At 36.4% G+C, this 20,846-nt stretch overlaps 1 pseudogene; it reads left to right on the top strand.

The window, feature by feature from the left end:
* Positions 1–2,451: 2,451 nt before the first annotated feature.
* Positions 2,452–3,220, top strand: LOC145979349 (uncharacterized; annotated as a pseudogene).
* Positions 3,221–20,846: the final 17,626 nt, after the last annotated feature.

The raw sequence follows: 20,846 nt of genomic DNA, 5'->3' as shown, positions 1-20,846 counted from the left end.
TAATTTAACAATAAGAAACCTTTTTTTTCTCCTCATGTAATAAAATACCTTTTCAATTTTGGTGAATGGCAGAAGGTTCCGTTTAATTTTTTTTAATGATTACAATTTCAATTTGTGAAATTGTTTTGCAAGAGGGAGATCGTAGCATATCCGCTCGGTTAAGAAATATTGACCCTGACAATCCTTGAAAGCTCCTGCTCAGAAATGTGTAGGATAAGCCTTTTACAGGAAATGGTAAGAACACTGGCCTTTGGCTAAAGGTGACGGGAGGCCAAGCAAAGGCTTAAATAGGTGCGCATGAGAGCGACAGGAGGCCTTTTTACTTGTAATCACCGGAGAAGCAGTAGCTATTGGTCTGTTTTCTAAACCGATCAGGGTAAGCTATCCTACAGCCTTATCTGCCATTCGCATTGCTCACTTCAGTATAAAACCAAATCATAAGTTTATATTAATGTTAAGTTAGATATTTGTACCTGGCCCGTTCAGGGCTACTTCTACCATCAATAGTACTAATCGGGAGGGGCAAGTTACATCCCTATTTAAGATCCCCGCTTTCATGATGGAAGGCTACGACATGAACATTCGTTAATTTCAATGATGTAAAAACAAATATTTCTTTCTTACTTGATAATAGCAGCGATGACCAATTTATATGCTCCCTAACACAATAACTTACATAAAATGGCTGCTGGCATCCCAACATAGTTGATTTTCTGCATAGTACACAAGAAGGTGACTGGGTACATTATGAAGTGCCATTTTTGGCTGTGTTAAATATTATTTTGATTTTCGTAAGTGAGCCACCTTGCGAATACGGGCTGGGCTACATTTGGCTCCTCTAGCTTATTAGGTGAATTAATAATTAGAGTAAGTCTATCGACACTAACAGGGCCTCTTCGATGGCGCAGTGGTAGCGTCGCCTTGTAGTCAAGGTGGAACTACATACTTGTTCGGATCCAACTTTAAACTGTAGGTCCAGTCCCGATTAGCCTTACTGGGCATAAAGTGGACTTGAAACACCAAATCAATCAATCAATCTATCGATAATATCCTTGTATTTCTCTGAGTTATTGCGAAGAAGTCACATGACTAAGCAGAAAGGAAGAATGTTAAATTTTACCTTTTCGAAGGCTTTCTCAGGATCTAAATTATTGACCCACAAAAATTTCATCAGAAATTGCTCGTCGAGTCCCACCTTCAGGTTCTTTTCTCCTAGAAGAACAAAATAACCTTAATAGTTTTATTTCCCTAAAAGAAACAATATATTTATCATAATTATTAAATATAAGTTTAATGTTATGAAAATGCGCATATTATTAGAAGTATGGCTTATCAAAAGCCTGTTATACCATAATTGAACCACCTTACCTCTGGAAAGCGTTATGGAATATGATCGGATTTCTTCTCAAATTTATTACATGTATACATGCAATTGGTCAGGGGTGTCTACGTATGTTATGTAGTTCTCATTGCTCATATTAATGTTCGAAGTTTGTTTAGATCCAAAGTGATGCGGAGTTAAATTAACGTGGAATCACACCCGAATTCGCCTGATTACAAGGTGACACCGTTACCTCCATCACCATCTAGAAGGCCCTACAAACTTATATTCTACTAAATTAAGACAGACGTAATTATTGACATGAACTCTAATTTCTAACATGCGGCAACGAATTATTGACGCTTGTGCCTCTATCACTCCTGACATTTTGGGACGAACAGTGTGGAGATTCAGACATGGCGGTTTGAAATGCATTGAAGAGAACGGTCATCATTTGAACATTTTCTCCTTTAAACATTTATGTGTGTACCTCAAATTATAACTAATTTGTAGTAACATACTTAATTTTGTTGTTCATATGAAATTGTTCCTGGAAACCAAAGAGTTGGAACAAATTAATATTATTTATTGTTACACAAAAACATAAATTGCAAACAATTTTCATTTGCCGAATTCTTTGCACATATTTTTTGAATAAAATTCGTTTTTGCAATGTTCTCAACGGAAACCAAAACTGTTATTACATAAAGGGAACAAAATGAAACTGAAACTACCAAATGTTTATAAATGTTCTAAGGTTTGCAATTTTTTTACAACATTTTTCGAAAAAAAATAACTTCTTTTTCAACACGGAATCCAAATATGTAAAACGAATGAGAGTTTTCCATTTGAAATTTCACATGTACTCCCCACCCACCTAAGGGGTGGGTAGCCGCGACGAAATTTTTGCGGCATTGACTTACCCCTCAATAGTATCATACTTTTTTTCTGTGTAATTTTTTGATTGGATGCCTTCTACATGCGATATTTCATACTATCATTATAAATGGACCACCCGGTATACAGGATGCATAGGCTATTTGAGGACACCACATTTTCAATGTATAAAAACCTTATACCTTATTATTGTGTCGTTTTTGTTGTACACATACGATGACTGAACCTACATATTAACTCAAGAAATGAAAAGAAGCGCTGTGATTGTAGACTTACATGCAAAATACAAGGATTTGAAAATTACTAGGTTCCTGAATGTTGTCAAATCATTTGTCCATAAAGTTCGGAAAGAGTTGGAAGCCTCCGGTTGGAATGTTTCAAGAGTTTCGAAGAGAGAAAGGCATTCTCGACGTTCTGACATTATCAGGACACCAGAATGTGTCCGAAACGTTCAGGAAATTATCAATGATACCCCCGGAAAGTCAATGAGGGCCATTGCAAAGGAACTCAAGGTGTCGGAGGGCACAATTTGACCATTGGTTCATGAAGACATTCGACATTCGATACAAGTCGTATGCAATGAGGAAAGGTCAATTCATATTTGCATGAACAAAAGAGAATCGTCTAATCCGTGCACAACGGTTACTCACCAAAGTCAAAAACCCTGAGAAACATTTCATGCTTCGGTTTTTCTCTGATGAAAAAGACTTTGATCAAGACCAAAAGGTTAATCGTCGAAATGGCAGATGTTTATGTAAGAATTCTTCTGAAATTCCCAGAGTATTGAATACCAAGTTTCAAGCAACTGTGATGGTTTTAGGAGAAGTGACAAGGACACATCATGCCACCTCACTTCTTTCCATAGGGTCTTCGAGTGAATGCTACATTGAGGGTCTGCAGAGTGTTGTTAAGCCCTGGATAGACAGTGTACGCAATTGCAGACCATACGTATTTGAACAGGACTCTACTCCTTCTCATAAGGCTCACATTACACAGAAATGAATGCCAAACAATCTCCATGACCATGTCACACCCAACTTGTGGCCCGCTAACTCTCCAGATCTTAATCCCTTGGACTATTATGTGTGGAGCGTTGTTGAAAGACAGACTAATGAACAACCACACAACACCGAAGAATCATTGAAGGCAGCCATTGTCAAGGTGATGTTGGACATAAACAAAGAACACTTGATTCAGGCCTGTCAACGCTTTCGGTCCCGTCTCGAGAAAGTTATTGAAGCTGAAGGCGATAGTATAGAATGAACCAATTCAGAAGTTTTGTTTCCCATGTGTACTAATTTTAATGAAAATATATTTGATTTTGGACGAGATATATTATTTTTCAAAATTTTCGTAAATGTTCTTAAATAGCCTATGCACCCTGTAGTAGATTGGCCTTATGCTGCGTGCAAGAAGGAATGTGGAGGAGACAGCAGTGTAATGTTTGGCAATCAAAAGCAAGGTTTGCTGTGTGGCAAAGAGTTTTACACCCCGTCATCGTCCCTCATCCAAATCGCTGTATTTTAAATCAGATCCTGTGCTGCCAATTGTATTCGAATTATGGTATGCCAACTCTAGCTAAGGTGTTCATTGTTAAACATTAGCATGCTCTTCCGTTTTTCCTGTCATAAAAAGAAGCATTTTAAAATATGTGTTCTCTTACATAGATATATCCGTATTCCGTATTGTGCGTGATTGTATTCTATGACATGTGAGAATTCAAAGATCTGGAGAAAGGAAAAGGAGTGGACAAATAATTTCGATCCACTCTCGGTTAATCTTAATTACAAGCTGTCTAGAATCATTACAACAAATATACAAGTACAAGAACTCCTAATCGTTAGTTCCATGTATCCAAAACGTTGGCAATCATGGAAAGATTATAATAAAATTAATGAAACGAATGAAACCATTTTCATTTAAACCTCTTCAAGAAGAGAATAGAGAAGTACACAAAACTTACAGAAAGCATGTGTAAAACAAACTCAAGTATTTCGTTCTGCGTGCAATTGTAATTAACATTGATCAATTGTCCGTTCATCTAACAAAGTATAATTTCAAATTCACACTTTCTGTTAATATTTGATATTTTGTTAAAAGTCCAATAGGCTAGGAGTAGTGTAATTGATGATACTACTGGGGCGATAAATGATGAGCCCCTCTCAGGCAGATTTGGCTACACTTAAAACAGGCTCAACATGCCCATATGAGCTTTTTGCTCAAGTGTGGAACCCTGCCTAATCCAAGATTTTTGTGAAAATGCCCTCGGGAAGTTCCCGTGAAATGATGACCCCTCTCAGATTGATTTGCCTACACTTATAAAAGGCACTTCTGTGAGATTGTTGTCCATAAATTTGTTAAAAATATGCCCCTCTTGATATTTTTTTTGGCTACACCTAAAACTACGCCAAACGTATTAACACACACACACACACACACACACACACATATTTACTTCCGGTTTAAGTTCAATTGGACACCAGCCTCAATTTGTTTATCTAATATTAAAGCAATGTAATATGCAGAGACTTTCTAGAATTGCTCTGTGACTCTCTCATTTCTTACATCATAAACATATGATTTTTCACCTATGAGAATAACACTACATATAGTGTCATCAGGGAGAGTATCGTGAAATTCACAGATAATTTTAATGTTTGTCCTGTCATTAACCACAACTTGTTTCCTTTTTGAAGTGTTGATGACAAACATGGGTCTCTGTGCTTTGAATTCATCTGGTGTGTAATACATGTCAGTATTGCCAGTAGTGACCCTTTTGTATGCTGTAAATGCTTCATATAATTTGAGGAAATCATCCTTGGAAATGTCTAAATTATAATTTTCTCTAGGGAATACCTCATTTCTGCCATTTTTAAGATATATGTTCTTGATGTTGCAGTTATCAAATCTACTTGAAATTTTTCCTGATTATTGTGTCTTCCAGTCTGAAACAGAACCACCACAAAATCCGGCAAGTCATATTGTATAATGGAGAATGAATTTGTAGCATCAAACTCATAATAAGTACCAGTTGCAGGCTTCTGTACACATTGATATGTATAAAATTGTAAAGGAACCTGTGGATTTTTTATTATATCTGTTTTGTATTTAAGAGCATAACTGGCTTCATATTCAACAACTGGGATTCTTAGCTCCATAGTCTGAATAATGCATTTGCCTTCATCAGGTAGGGTATTGGGCAGAGCTCCCCTGTAGATTTTAATGTGCTGTACCTCATCAAAGCATTATTATCATTGGCAGCTCTTCTAAATGTGATTCTTAAACCACCCTTCCACATAATATCTTTGTAATCTGAGAAGAATCCTGGCAACAGGCGCATAGGGAACAGCACTGTGTGGCTCTTGGATAATATTTTATCACCAGCCTCAAATCCACCTATTTTGTAGTAAGAAGCCTCGGTTTTGGATAATTTTAGTGTGGCCAAAGATGTGGAGGTAATGCCGGGATAATCCACTCTGTTTATAACAACACCATGCTTTCTGATCTCAATTTCAGAGAACAGATGCGGCACAAAATTGTCTACCAATCTTATATTTGAATTTGCCGGATAATCTGTTCCATCGAGCTTTACAACATCAAATTTGATGTATAGATCTGCTCTGTGAGGGTGTATAAAGCCATCCCCTACATCAAGATCAACCTCAATCTCTGTGTTGGGTTGATTTAAATTTGCAAATGTCCTCCTGTTTGGGGGAATGATTGTAGCTCATAACTCTCAATATTTTCCATTTTTTTTGTATGTATTTTTATTTAAATTATAATCTCTATGATTGCAGTTGTTGTGGCTCCAGCAAAATCAACTAATTCTTCTTTTTCATTAGTGACTATCAATTCAATATTATCTATTCTGTTATGACACACAGGAAAATATAATGTTGGGGATGGAGTGTAGATGATTGGCTCCATAAATTCAGAATTAGGTTTAAATGTTGCAATGATGCCAGTTTGTTTGTGAGTGCCTATGCCATTTGATTTGGTGATCATACCCTCGGCCACATTGGTTGGCCGCGGTGGCTCAGTCGGTAACGCGTCTGACTACCATGCTAAAGGTCCCGGGTTCGATCCCCGGCCGGTTCAAATCCGGGAACTTTTCTAACGGTGGAAGCGGCCCCGGCGCCCACCCAGCGTCGAATAACATGGGTACCTGGGGGAAACCCTGGGGGGTAAAGGCGGTCAGGGGCGTGATGCTGATCACATCACCCCCACTCACGACCGGATCAAGAAAGTGTGGGCGTTACCCCCACACCCCCTATACGCCTTCATGGCGTGGTGCTATGCACAGGGGAACACTTTACCTTTACCTTTTTTACCCTCGGCCACATTACAGTGAATATTCAGAGTCTCTATGGCTAAGAATTTAGGTATATTAATAGCAGTGTGTTTGATGGCTGGTTCAAGTTTTGTGTTGTTCTCAAAGCCTAACAGCTCTCCTATAGTACCCAGATCCACTGTTTCTGTAGCAGATACAATCTCTACTCTGTGAGAGACAGAATTTTGAGTTAATACTATACCTCTGGGTAATTGAGCATTTAGAGTGGACAGATTATACTGCCCTGGAGTGATGACAATTTTTTGATCCCCTACTGCAATTTTGTTGTTGTGGTGTGTAATATTAGGGATCAAGTACATGCCATAAAATGCTCTGAGAGCTATTGTTTTGGGATACACTATATCATCATGTAATTTGAGTTTCAATATTGAATTTTGGCTGGTGAGATGGAATACCCCCATGATGTTTTAAATACCACAAGGCCTTTTGAAAATTTTCAATTGATGGTTTATTTATTTGAGACATATATCTTAGAACAGATAAACACAAATGTCCACAATTAACATCTTTGAAATTTTGTACACGGGCATTATTGTAATAAAGATTAACTGATTTTAGATATTTTATTAAATTTTCAGGTGGAACACCTCCAAATGAATCAAACACAAATGCCTCATCTTTTAAATATTTAAGATAACAAATCCAGTGAGTTCCCTGATTTTTGTACTTATCCAAATTAACAATGCCACACTCTTTGTTGTGTGGTTGTTCTGGCAAAGAATCAGACATGTACACACCTCTAAAATTTTTGATGCCCAGTGGCTTGATTAAAGCTTCAATATCTTGGTTTGTAAGCGGCTCTTGTTTTTTTTAAACTTATTCATGGCTCTCTTAACACCTTTGCCTTGTTTCTCCATGGCCAGGTTATGGCGCTTCAATTCATCTAATTCTGCCCTATTTTTCTTGGCATCTATTACTGTTTTTGCTATGGCAGCTGATCCTCCAGCCAAGCTCCCAACAGCCCCAAGTGCTGCTAAGATGGCCGGGATAGTAAATATGAAACCCCCACATGTGATTTTTTTCTAGATTGTTGTAATTTTTTTAATTGGGGGGTACTAAGCAACAATTTCATACCATGGCCCTTGGCAATACAAGAGCTTTTCTCTTGCGCTGCTTTTTGGTTAAAAGACTATCAATAGTTTTAAGAGAATTAAGACCTGCATAAGGTATTTGATACATAACACCCGTGGCCTTCATTCTAGGTTTATTATATACATATTCACAGCCCCCACCCCAGTTTTTGTTTGGTGTTCATAGCTATGGTGGTTCCCAATGCTGCTATTTTTTCACTCAAAGAAGCATCTTTGCTTACAAATCTACCAAATGCAGCCTCTTCTAATTTCTTGTCTGCAACATGTCTCTTGTCAAGATCAGAATGTGTGTTGTATGCTATGTCATGGTCTCTACAAGCAGCATCTAGGGGATTAACACCAGGATCACCTCTGTTTAATCTATGGTCCAATTTTGTGCCTGGACCACAATACTGATAGCCTGGAATATGTAGTTCAAGTGGCAGCTTGTTTATAATGTCATTAACCAACCCCCGACCCTCAGAAATATTCCAAAATTTAGGTGGTAGAGTATTAATAATTTTTATAAGATATCCAATCCCCTTAGTGTCATTCACTATAAAATTAGACAATTTTGTGCTTATCATGTCCATAATTCCAACCTTTTCATTGTAAAAATTGTGGTTGCCAGCATTTTCCTCCCCAGCTATCACCAATAACCTATCTACAAGTTTCCTGACATCATCAACCCAGACAAATTCTTTGGGAAGGGTGTTGTATTGTTTGATTCCACTGCCTAACTTAATTTGTGACCATATGGGCTTGATTAAATTGTTGTATTTTGCTCCACTGCTAGACTTGACTCTTTTTTGTGTGGGATCATTGTTCTGGTATAGAGTATCTGATTTTATTAATATTTCTTTGTAATGCTCATAATCTTGATCTGTATAGCTGCCAGGCCTTTTCCTAGTCATCAGTTCCCACAATCCAGGTGTGCCGGGATATTTAACAAAACCACCTCTTTGTCCAAGATGAGATTCTGAATATACAATTATATCATCTCCCATAAATGTTACTCGGAAATTGCCAATTCTATGTATGATGCTACCATCACGCTCTGTGTCAGCATATAAGCCAAAGACCTCATCTTTGTTGTCTTTAGGTGTGCTTAAATATTTTTGAGCAAGAAGACCCAATTCAATAGGATCCTGAGTAGCTTCAATTCTTCGAGGAGCAACAGGACTAGGTGTATGAATACTGGAAAGTGGGGTGATTGGATAATCTAATATGTTCCTTGCAGCTACAGGTACAAGCTCTGTGATCAAATTTTGATTTTGCTCTGTAACAGTTTTGATATTTTTACCTAATTCACTAATAGCATCAATGATAGGCTGTTCTGTTTGTTTGTGTTGTTCATAAATTCCTCGGTTCTGTGATTTCCATCCCTTAAATCTTTTTACAAGATAATCTCTTAATTTAAGATCATCAATGATTGGCCTTTTCATGGTTATTTATATATGTTTCAATGTCTAGAAAATTGTTGATTTTATTTCTGTATTTGCCACTATTGGGTTTTCTTGTCATATCAATTGTGACAAACCCATAACTGTCCAGGTTCCAGCACCTACTGCAAAACTTGGAAAAATCATTGTAGCTCAAGTCCCCACCTACATATTCATCATGTATGTGTTTGAGGTTGGTATGATCTTGATGAAACACACATATAAAATTGCTGTTGTCTCGGATCAGCTGCTTCGGTATTTTAGAAAAAGTCTGTGCCAGGTAGACGCAATCAATATTTTTGTGTCGGCCCTGTGTAAAGAAATTTCTAACCTTGTTTTGATTATCCAGTATAATGTCATCAAACACAACAACAGAATTATCGAGACATTCATGAAGTGACTTAACATCTGGTTCAAAAGTGGCTATATCCAATCCATCATATAGCTTCATCAGCTGCTGATATTTTAATTGTTCCAAGCTCTTAGAGAAAACATACAAGTGCCTGTTTTTCCAGTCTAACCAGTTGGGTGCCAATAAAAAATTATCAATCATTAGTGTAGTTTTACCACAAGCCGATGGCCCAACAATAAGACATCTAATATTTTCAGGCAGCAACTTGCCATTTCTCTTAATCTGCTGTTCAGGTTCTGGCAGCCTTTTTATAACATCCCAGGTGCTCATATTATCACTTTGTCTGCATCGATCCAGCTGTGTTCTGGAAGTCCTAGCCATTTGACAAATAACTTGCTGCCTTTTCTGCGGATGATTTTTTCTATGAGATATGTGTCAGGCTGTTTAGTTTGCTGAGTTCTTCTTCATAGAATCTGCCTTTGAGAATTTCTCCTCGGTGGTCTTTTATTATATATGTGTTAAGGGTCCCAGGTTTAACTTGAACCACTGTAAATAATTCAGTGCTCCAGTTTCTTGTAAAGCCTCTTTTGAATAAGTGCTTATATTTGCTGATTCTTACTTGATCACCCACTCTGTATTTGGCCTTTCTTGTTGTTGGCTGGTATCTAGGATAATAAACAGTCCTGATCAATTTTTGCTCATCAGATGAAGTTACTTGAGAGGGTTTCATGTTGATTGTGGAATGAACCGAGTTGTTATATTTATGTAGAAGTTCTGGAAGAATATTAAGCCATTTATAATTACCTTGAAGTGTAAATTGTTTATACATAAGATTTTTTAGGGTTTTGTTGAATCTCTCTACAATTGAGGCTTTGAGATCACTGTAACTCGAGTAATGTTTTATTGACTGGCTTTCAATAAATTGTTGGAACACAGAATTATAAAATTCTTTGCCATTATCTGTTTGCAAATAGCGCGGTGATCTTCCACTCTGATTGATGATTGTCCTGATGGCTTCTGTAACACATTTTCCAGTCTTGGATTTGAGTGGCACAGCCCAGGCAAATTTTGAAAATGTGTCTATTACAGTAAGTAGATACTTGTAGCCCTTGTTGATTTTGTCTAAGTTTTTCAGCTGTACACTTGCCATCTCAATCAAGTCCCCTTGCCATAAATCATCTATGCCTTTTGTGACTACTGGCAGTCTCTTATAATTATCTCTGGCTTGTCTGTGTAATTCATCAACAATAATTTCTCTAGACATAATATGAAAACAAGAATATTGCAACTATGGGGTATTAAGCAGCTGATACTACAGGATTTTCTAAATATAATTTGTCCCCTATTTGTATTTTAAATTCCAGAGAGCCATCATCTTCAACATAGGCTGTTTCTAATGTATTGGGATCTGTAAAATCCTCTAACTCTACACTGGTGATTTTTGCTTTGTTGTCAGCATTTGTTATTGATAAGGTAGGGTAGTGGTGTGCCTGTGGTTGAAGCCAATATTTGATCTTGATTGGTCTCAGTGTGCCCCCAACAAAAAACTGGTAATAAAATTGTGCAGGGGACAGCATATATATTTTGCCACCTGGTGTAAATGGTGAATCATGTTCTTTGTTGGGGATGCTGTACAATTCAAGAATTACTGTATGTTTTGGATTCTCGATTATGCCTGTTATTTCTTTTTCTGCTGTAAGCAATCTGCTTGTTACAGATTCAAGGTGCTCATTGATGGTCCTAACAACATCATCATGGGCTGGCTTGATTTTTATGTCCACAACAAGTTTCTTGTATTGTTGCACAATTTCTTGTAGCTGGGTGGCAAAAACAGACAGAGCATTTGCTTGATTGGATTCCATGTACCCTAGCTGTTGCTTGATATTAGCTACAATTTGTTGCAAATTTTCAATAACTGCCAATTTTGAATTTTGAGCAGTAAGATCATGGACCTGTCTTCTGATATCCTCAAACAGGGCATGCAGTTCATTAATATGTTGATTAGTTGGTAGAGTGGCCACTGTTTGAGTGAGTTGTTTGATCTCTGTCTGGATATTCTTGATATCTTCTGATTTCAATATGCGATTCACTGCCCTCTTAATATTTTTAAGTTCCTGTGATGTAGGCAGATTTGAAACAGTATTTTGCAAAGATTCAAGTGCCAATTTCACATTATTTAATTCAGATGCATCAGCCACATTTTGCATAGCATTTTATAGCAGGGCTATATCTGCCTGAGTGGGTGTTGATTGCTGTAAAATTTCAAGCTTTGTTTGGATATCATCGATCAAGTGATGAAAATGTGATAGTTCAGATTCAGTGTTGAGGTTTTCAAGCTTTGTGATCTGTTGCTGGACACTGACAAGTGTGTCTACAATACCAGGCAGGCGAGATTCTAGAGATTCTTGTACATTTGTCAAATCACTTTGCACTGCTGCTATTGTACCCTCAAGATGGGTTATGGTACTTTGAATTTTTCCAAAATCTTCATATGTTTCAAGTTGCAGCTTAATATTTGCAACACTCCGAGTTATTGCACTCAAAGCATCAGAAGATGGCAAGTTGTTCATAAAATTTTCAAGTGTCTCAATTTTTTCTTTAACCTCGGCTATGGCATTGTTCAGAGGGTCTAGACTAGGTATCTGTAATGATTGAATCTGTTCCTTTAGAGTGGAAATCACTAGATCAAAATCTTCTTGTGATTTTATGCTTTTGACAATTGTCTGGAGCTGTGCCTGGACATTATTAATCTGTTCTTCTAATTGTTGTTTCAATTGCTCAGAGTTGTTAGCCTGGGTTTTAAATTTGGCTTGAAGAGCTGCTACAGCTTCTTCTAAACTTTGAAAATTATCCAATGTGGCCAAATCAGTATATTTCTGAAGCAATAATTTAAGTTCTGAATCAATTTTAAGAAGAGGGTCCATGCATTGTGATTGTAAATTTGTAATTTCTAATTGAAGACTGGCATTGAGTGTGGTTTGTAAAGCTTGTAAATCACTTCTTAATTTCTTGACTCTGACATCAAGCATCAGAATCTCATCACTGTGATCTTCATGTCTTGTATGGCCAAATATATCATTAGGCATTTTTGTTTTAGTGGTTATTTATTATTGAATATCTGATTCTTAATTCTATAAAAAAGGGTATAAGCTTGTCATAGGATCCAGGGACCTCAATATATAAGCAGTCACCAGCAGAAACAGTATATACAGTGCCAGAAATCATGTTTGAGTGCTTAATTCTATAAATATTTCTCCCTACTGAAATCTTGACATTACCCTCAGGGGTTGTAATAAATTGCAATTGACCACCTACAGGTAATTGGTAATGATTTAAATTATTGTTAAATATGTACAATATTTCACCTGTTTCATCATCAACATCTGTAAGTATGCTGTTCAGATGAATAATTAACAAAGCACTTAGTTTAGATATTATATCAGAAGAGGGTTGTGGTGTTGGCAGGTCCATAATAGCCTGTTTTTTGAACCCAAATAAGTTCATAGGCATGTTTATTTATTTCAAATCATGCTCTGTAATTGGGCATTGATTGCCATTTTTCAAATCACAATGCCCCCAAAGTAAAGTATGTATGCCACATGATAAAATGCATCTCTTATCATCATGTGGGTCCAGAGCCACTTTTCTTACAATATTTGTAGTCAATAAGTGATCCACACTCTGAATTCTATTTTCTGATGTTCTGATTGTGCTACATGATTTGAGACAATTTTTGTAATCCTCAAATTCAAGCTCTTTGTCCACAGTTACTCTGCCAATGCCCTTGGCCTTTTTGGCAACAGCACCACTACATGTTTCAAAACGGTACATCTTGGCCCTTAACCCAGCAAATGCCACAATAACATCACCAAGTGTCTCATCTTTTAACTTGCCAGGCACTTTTTTGTTGTGGGGGTGAATTTTTGAATGTTCACTGGTATCAAAATATTTAAACAATTCAGGCTGTGCCATATCTTGATAAACATCTTCTGTTTGAATATCAAGAACAAAACTATCTGTGTCCATGTACATCAGTTTTACACAATCACCATAAAAAGGTTTCAACACATCATAATACAATTTTAACATGTGTAATTTGGCCAATTCCAATATCACAGCCCCTACATAAATAGGCTTATCAAATTTAATATTTGTTTTTTTCATGTTGAAGAGTGCCATATTTTCATCATAAATTCTTCTATAATTGAAATTAGGCTTTGCAATCAATTTTTTGCTCCGGCTGGGGTCAGTAATTATTTTAACATCAATACGTTTTCTGACATTTTCAATTGTTTTGCCATACACTGAATTGACCATCAATTTAAACAAGGTCTTATCAAATTGGCTCATTGCAGATGTTCGAAGCTCTGTGTTTGTATCAATATATGGTTTCAAACATATTGAGTGCCTGAACCTCAAAACTTTTCCAACTTTGGTCACTTGAACACCATGATTCATCAGGAACTGGAGGTTTTTGTAATATATGACATAATCCTGTTTCGGCTCTAGAGTCATCATCAATTTCTTCTGTTTAGAGCCAGGTGAACACTTAACCTCAGGAATTGGGGGCATATCAGAAAATGTGTTGTGTAAATCATCTGGAATTGTCAGAACAACCTCTAAGAACAGGCCATAATTACTGTCATCAAAATTCTTAAGATCTTCAATGTTAAAATCTTCAACCCACTCAAGCCCTGCATATGGCAGTTTTTGCATTATGGCATAACCATACAGGCTGTTTGCATCTACATACAGTATATAATTTGATGGCAGTCCTGGATCATAATCAGGAATATATTTGTTATTTGCTCTGGCATATCTCTGAGAACATTGCACCATGCCTCCTCTTATACATTGGTCCATAAACAGATACATATCTTGATCCTGGATCAGATCCAATTGCATTTTAGTGTTTAAAAACATTGCAGACCATGCTAGGCCCGGAGCACTGTAAAAATACATTGGATCCAGCTTATAATTTTGCATGGAAGATTTTCTGAATGCCTGCAATATATCAGCTAGAGAGTCACATCAAGTTTTAAATATGCCTTGTGATAATCACCAAATGTCTTGCATTTTAAATTGTTCCACATCAATTGGGCATGGTGATAATCATCATCAGTGATTCCAGATGCTCTGATTTTGCTGTAAAACTCTTGTTGTGGTGGCAGAGAACACTCATCAAATTTAGAAAAATCTGTAACATAGTCATATGGATATACACCCTTCCGCCTAATTAATTTCAGGTCCTGATTTGGAAACAAAGCACATGTGATTTTGAATTGATCATCAGATAATTGAGTGGCCAGTGTAGCCAGGCTAGCCGATAAAATTATGTAGGAATCAAGAAATCTTAAGTGAATAGAAACACCATTAACTTTAATTATTTTGTTAATGGCAATATATTTCTCATCATTTTCAGCTAAAATATTTAAATTCTGCTTGTTAAACCCCTCGTACCTGATCAAATGATGAAAATCATAATTGGATGCACCATGGCAAAATATGGGGACAAATTTTGGTCTCTGGATCTGAATATTGCAGCTATTACACAGGGCCATTAAGAATTTACCATCTGTATGAGAATGGTGTTTCACCTTGATATTTGCATCTGAAAATTCAAAATCACATACCGGGCATTTTTCTGCATTGTTGAAATCTTCAATCTGTTTCTCTGTTAAAGGCAACATAGGTTTTGATTTTAATAAGACATTAGATGCTATGTCATGGCACTCATTTTCTATTCTTTGTGCAAATTCTTTGATGGCATCTGCTCCCATGTATAAATATTCTTTACTAACCACACCATCCTGTACAACCACATAATAAAAACTGGAAGGTTCATGTAACTGGTATGGTGTAATTGAAGATTCCTCAGGATCTGGGCTGCAGAATGCAAGAGGTTTGAGATTTGATTCAAAATCACACACTATATATGCTGGGTGTTCCAACAAGGCTTCAAACTTTTTGAATTTTGCATTTTCACTTGGCATTGGCATCTCCATATGAACAGGTTCATGGTTGCCACAGTATTTCAGATGCTCAATTAACTTGTTTTTAGCAATTTCTGCATTCTCTTCCCGAACACCTTTCACCATTTTTTGACCATCGAATACAGACAAACATCTTCTGCACAACTTAAATATTCTATGAGTTTTGTCTAGTTGTGTTCTAACTAAAGCTTCAAGATTATGTATCAGAGTGTAATGATTTGTGCCATCCCCTTTAATTAAGAGCAGATCAATCGGAATTGCAGATTCATCATCAAGTGTACTGATTCTGAGAGGATCTATCAAGCAATTGTCACGGCCAGTGGAACAAATAAATACATTAATAGATAATTGTTTACCATTAATATCCCTGGACTTTTTTTTCAAATTTATCAATATTCTGAACAGACATTGGATATTCTAAACCCTCCATTGCCTCATCAAAATCATTTTCATGTTGTTTATAATAAGTTATTCTCTCAGGATTGCTTGAAACTGGATACAAAGCAGCTAAAATACACCACAAAAAGCATTTCTCATCATTATTTTCAATATTGACCACGGCTTTTTTGTTTTTGATATTGGCAGGTAATGGCAGATATGTAGAACCTTGTAATAGGTTGAATTCAGAAATATTAACATATAACTTGTGTGGAGAACTGCATAGGCTCCATCCAGACTCTTTTGCTGCAAATTCAGAGTGTTTAATATTCAATTGATCTATCAAACTGCTTATTATTTTGTCTGAATTTGCATTTGAATATACCGGTACAGTTTCTGTTATGTGGGGCTGTGTAAATTTTGTGCCGTTTGGTTTCTTATATTGTGTAAACAATTTGAGGGACAGCTTATAAGAGCCATTTTGTGCATTTAGAATTGCCAGCACATCAGGATTTATACTGTTCAAAAAATTCTTAATGTCACATCTTGGCTCTGATTTAAAACAGTGATCCCTTAATTGGCCATTAAAACTGCTACGGATATGTAGTGCATAGCGTGGCTGCTTTGCTGCTCTAGCATTAACAGGTGATTCATGCTTCCTTTTCAGACCAGATGTAGATGGTTGTGGGGGCAATGTTGATGACTGTGCAGAGCAAGTACCTTTATGTTTATATGTGAAATATTCCATGCTATATTTTCTATGGCATTTAGGGCATATTTTTGTGGGAGTCCTGCATTTGTCTGGATTACAATTCCTTTGATGCCTGGCCCAATTGGGGCTGGATATATTCTTTTTGCATTGATTACAATATTTTTGATTTGCATTTTTGTTGTTGTTTATTATATACAATTTCTTGGGATTCAAATCAAAATTCTATGCTTAATAAAAAATATCAATTGGGTTCAGCAGTATGCTTTGTATATTTTGTGTGTGTGTGTATGTGTGTATGTGTGTTAATATTTTTGGCTTTGGTATTTATATAAAATTTCTTGGGGTCCAAATCAAAACTTTATACTTAATAAACCTATGACAGGTTGTTAAAAATTCTATATAATAAATCAAATAGATTTGTAATTCAATTTATACAAATCTGCAATATTTTTGTGTTTAAAAAATATGAGCAGCACTGCAACAACACACCCTCGCTCTTTAACAACTCTCACAATACTGGCTGATATGCAATGTAAAATCTCTTTATATACCCTAAGCACGGACCGCATTGAAAATATCTGAAACAATAAGCCAATCAGAATATAACACATCATCACATTATGTCATAACCAACCAATCAGAAAACAACACATGTCTAATGCATAATATTGGGTAATAATTTGCTGCAAAACATGATGCAATATAAATAAACCAGAAATAGGCCACAAGTGGACCGGAAGTAAATATGTGTGGGTGGGTGTGGGTGTGTGTGGGTGTGTATGTGGGTGGGTGTGGGTGGGTGTAGGTGTGTATGTGGGTGGGTGTGGGTGTGTGTGGGTGTGTATATGGGTGGGTGTGGGTGGGTGTAGGTGTGTATGTGGGTGGGTGTGGGTGGGTGTGGGTGTGTATGTGGGTGTGTGTGGGTGTGTGTGGGTGTGTATGTGGGTGGGTGTGGGTGTGTATGTGGGTGGGTGTGGGTGTGTATGTTTGTGGGTGTGGTCAAGGTCAAGGTCAAGGTTAAAAATAATCGAAAAAATAATCGAAAAAATAATCGAAAAAATAATCGAAAAAATAATCGAAAAAATAATCGAAAAAAATAATCGAAAAAAATAATCAAAAAAAATAATCGAAAAAATAATCGGAAAAATAGTCAAGGTCAAGGTCATCTCAAGGTCAAGGTCAAGGTCAGTGTGTGTGTGTGTGTGTGTGTGTGTGTGTGTGTGTGTGTGTGTGTGTGTGTGTGGGTGGGTGGGTGTGTGTTAATACGTTTGACCTAGTTTTAAGTGTAGCCAAAAAAATATCAAAAGGGGCATATTTTTAACAAATTTATGGACAACAATCTCACAGAAGTGCCTTTTATAAGTGTAGGCAAATCAATCTGAGAGGGGTCATCATTTCACGGGAACTTCCCGAGGGCATTTTCACAAAAATCTTGGATTAGGCAGGGTTCCACACTTGAGCAAAAAGCTCATATGGTCATGTTGAGCCTGTTTTAAGTGTAGCCAAATCTGTCTGAGAGGGGCTCATCATTTATCGCCCCAGTAGTATCATCAATTACACTACTGCTAGGCTAACCGGTACTGGACCTCCAGTTTTAAGTGAAATACAAACCACTGTGTGTCGATCGGATATCAAACCCGTGATCCCTTGATTAAAAGGCTTTAACCTTACCACTACGCTATCGGGGTGGCTATATTCTCACAACATTCATATTTCGGTTTTCTACTTTTCAAGTAAGTTAGTCATAAACACCATACTAATTTACTGTTTTAACTTATCACAATTTGGTTAGTTCTCCGATAGTTAGGCAGTACAACGTTTCCAATTTCCTGGATTCAGAAAGTAAAACATTGTGTTTGTCTTTTTTTCAAATTTGCTCCGATTTTCTTAAAACTACATTACCATAAATAAGCAGCATATCGATTTCCAAGTCTCTGCTTCAATAATTAAAATGTTAAATATGGCAACCCGTCATTTCTATATTTTCAGCTTCGCCATTTCGCTGCTTTCGTCTCAGTTACGTAGTGGATATCACAGCTAACTTCGACGTTAATGGATCTGGGTTCGAATCCTGGCCTGGGCATGGCTATTCTTTGTAAGTATTACTTCATCATATCATTACGCATCCTCATTGTAGCGATTAGCCAACAGTTTTTTAAAAGTGACGCAACATAACAACAATCAATGAATCAAATCAATAAATCGTTTCCGTAGTAGCACAAATATCCATTAAATACTGATTTTTGTTCATAACTTTAAAAATATAAAAAAGTAACATGATGCATCATTTAAAAATTTTCAAAATCAGCTATATTCATAGTAGGCGTATGATCACCATATCGCTTTTCAAACTTATTCAATTAAAAATTAGAACAATATTTGCAGCCTTACTTTTCTTGTGTTATAAGATATCCCTATGTAGTTATATATGCAGTAGCATTCATATCCAGCATACAAAGTTTCAACTTACTTGTTATAAAAAAATATGTTTATGAGAACCCAGCTTTTCCATTTATTAAGAACTTGCCTATTGCTGTATCCAAGGTAGCAAAAATAACCAACATTCACATCTTCAAATTTATGCCTAAAAAATGAGAGTTTAAAATTGGCGCCCAGCATTTTTAATTACGTTAAACTCTTCCCTTTAACAATATTCAAAGTAGCACACATAAGAAGCATATTGATTTTTAAGTTCCTATCTTGAAAAATTAGAATGGACATGGCAACCATGGCACCAGCGAGTGTTTCGAATGAAACGGTTAGGTATTTTGTCCCCTGTACAAATTAAATCACTTTTCCCCTGCGCGATTCACGGTTTCCTGGCATTTCGAAGGTCGAACCGATTCTCTGCAGTAGTTTGGCCAATTTCAGTCCCTCCAACCATTGTTCCGTACCAAAACTCACCTTCGCCGTGGCGTGGACTGTTATCTCAAACCGATATGTCGAACTGTTTTCTCCGAAACTGGTTTCTGAAATGGTGCACACCGGAATGCTCTTGCATGAGGAGCTTCGAGTTTCGGTTCGTCTGGGCCTGAGTTGAAATCGCCAGCGTCAATTCCAGTCTGAATTACATATCCGATCGGTCTGCAGCGCCGAACCAGAACTGGTAAAGCGAGGAGTGATTCAGTCTGACCAGAACGAGAACTGGATCTCAAATGAATTTCAGTCGCGATCCTGCTCCTGAGAGAGGCAGGCTGAAGAAGTATGATGTCTGCAATATTTGGTAATTTTTGTTTTATAAACAGGCTACAAGATGTCCCTGTATAGGCGGGAGACTCCATTCATTTTAATCCCTTTCCAGACATTTTTCGAACTGTAGTCATGATGCTCACTGGTGTAGGCAGATTTTTTTCTGGAGGAGGGGTTGGACTTGTAAAATTGCATTGTGCATAACAGCGCTCAGTGGTGTAGGATAATTTTTCATTTCTATGTAACAAATAATATGTGTTATATATATATACTTGTATACGCACATATAATGTAGTAGCACGGAAATTCCATTTTAGAATACAACACACAGATTTAGTATTTTAGTGAAGAAATTACGTGAATGAATTTTATTTATTTTTTTAAAATTTAAGGTTTTTTAAAAACAGATAGTACCGAAATTTATATTATTATTATTAGTATTATAGTTAGAATATATTAGTATATATACTTAGGAATAGTAATAGACTCCTCTCTCATATTTGATGAGCACATTTCAGAAATTTGCAAAAGAGCAAAGAGAATGCTTGGTTATATATTTTTCTCATGGAAAGTTTTTAAAAAGGAAGATACCTTAATATTCCTGTATAAAACAATAGTTCGTCCTATTCTTGAATATGCAAATGAATTATGGTTTCTGACTGCAACCAGTCACTTCAAAAAGTTGAATCAGTTCAAAAACTTTTTATCAGGTTATTATGCACAAAGTTTAAAAAAAAATACTATGACCAACATTACTCTGAATGGTTATCACAGTTGAATATGTTTTCCTTAGAAGAAAGAAGAAAAATGGAAAGGTTAAATTTTGTAGAGAAGATATTAAATTTCCAAGTTGACAGTGAATACTTTTTGAATAATATAGCTTATAAAATTCCCAGATATTCACATAGGTATATCTCAATTCTCACATGCCTAAACAAGGCAAGAGGTTTAGTAGCAGATCTTGTTGAAACCTACAATTTTAATTTATGTTGATGTATAAAATTGTAGGATCTACTGTTTTATTTTATAATTATGTATTCAATTTTTTAATTTTGTATAACATAGTGGTTGTTTAATCGTTATCATCACTTCAATAAATATGATCATTATTATTATTAGAACAATACACAGTTAATTGCAC

Source organism: Lepisma saccharinum, chromosome 26 (genome assembly GCF_977018435.1).
Source record: "Lepisma saccharinum chromosome 26, izLepSacc3.1, whole genome shotgun sequence".
Taxonomy (NCBI): Eukaryota; Metazoa; Arthropoda; class Insecta; order Zygentoma; family Lepismatidae; genus Lepisma; species Lepisma saccharinum.
The sequence above is the reverse complement of the archived record's forward strand: the minus strand, read 5'-3'. Positions and strand labels throughout refer to the sequence as shown.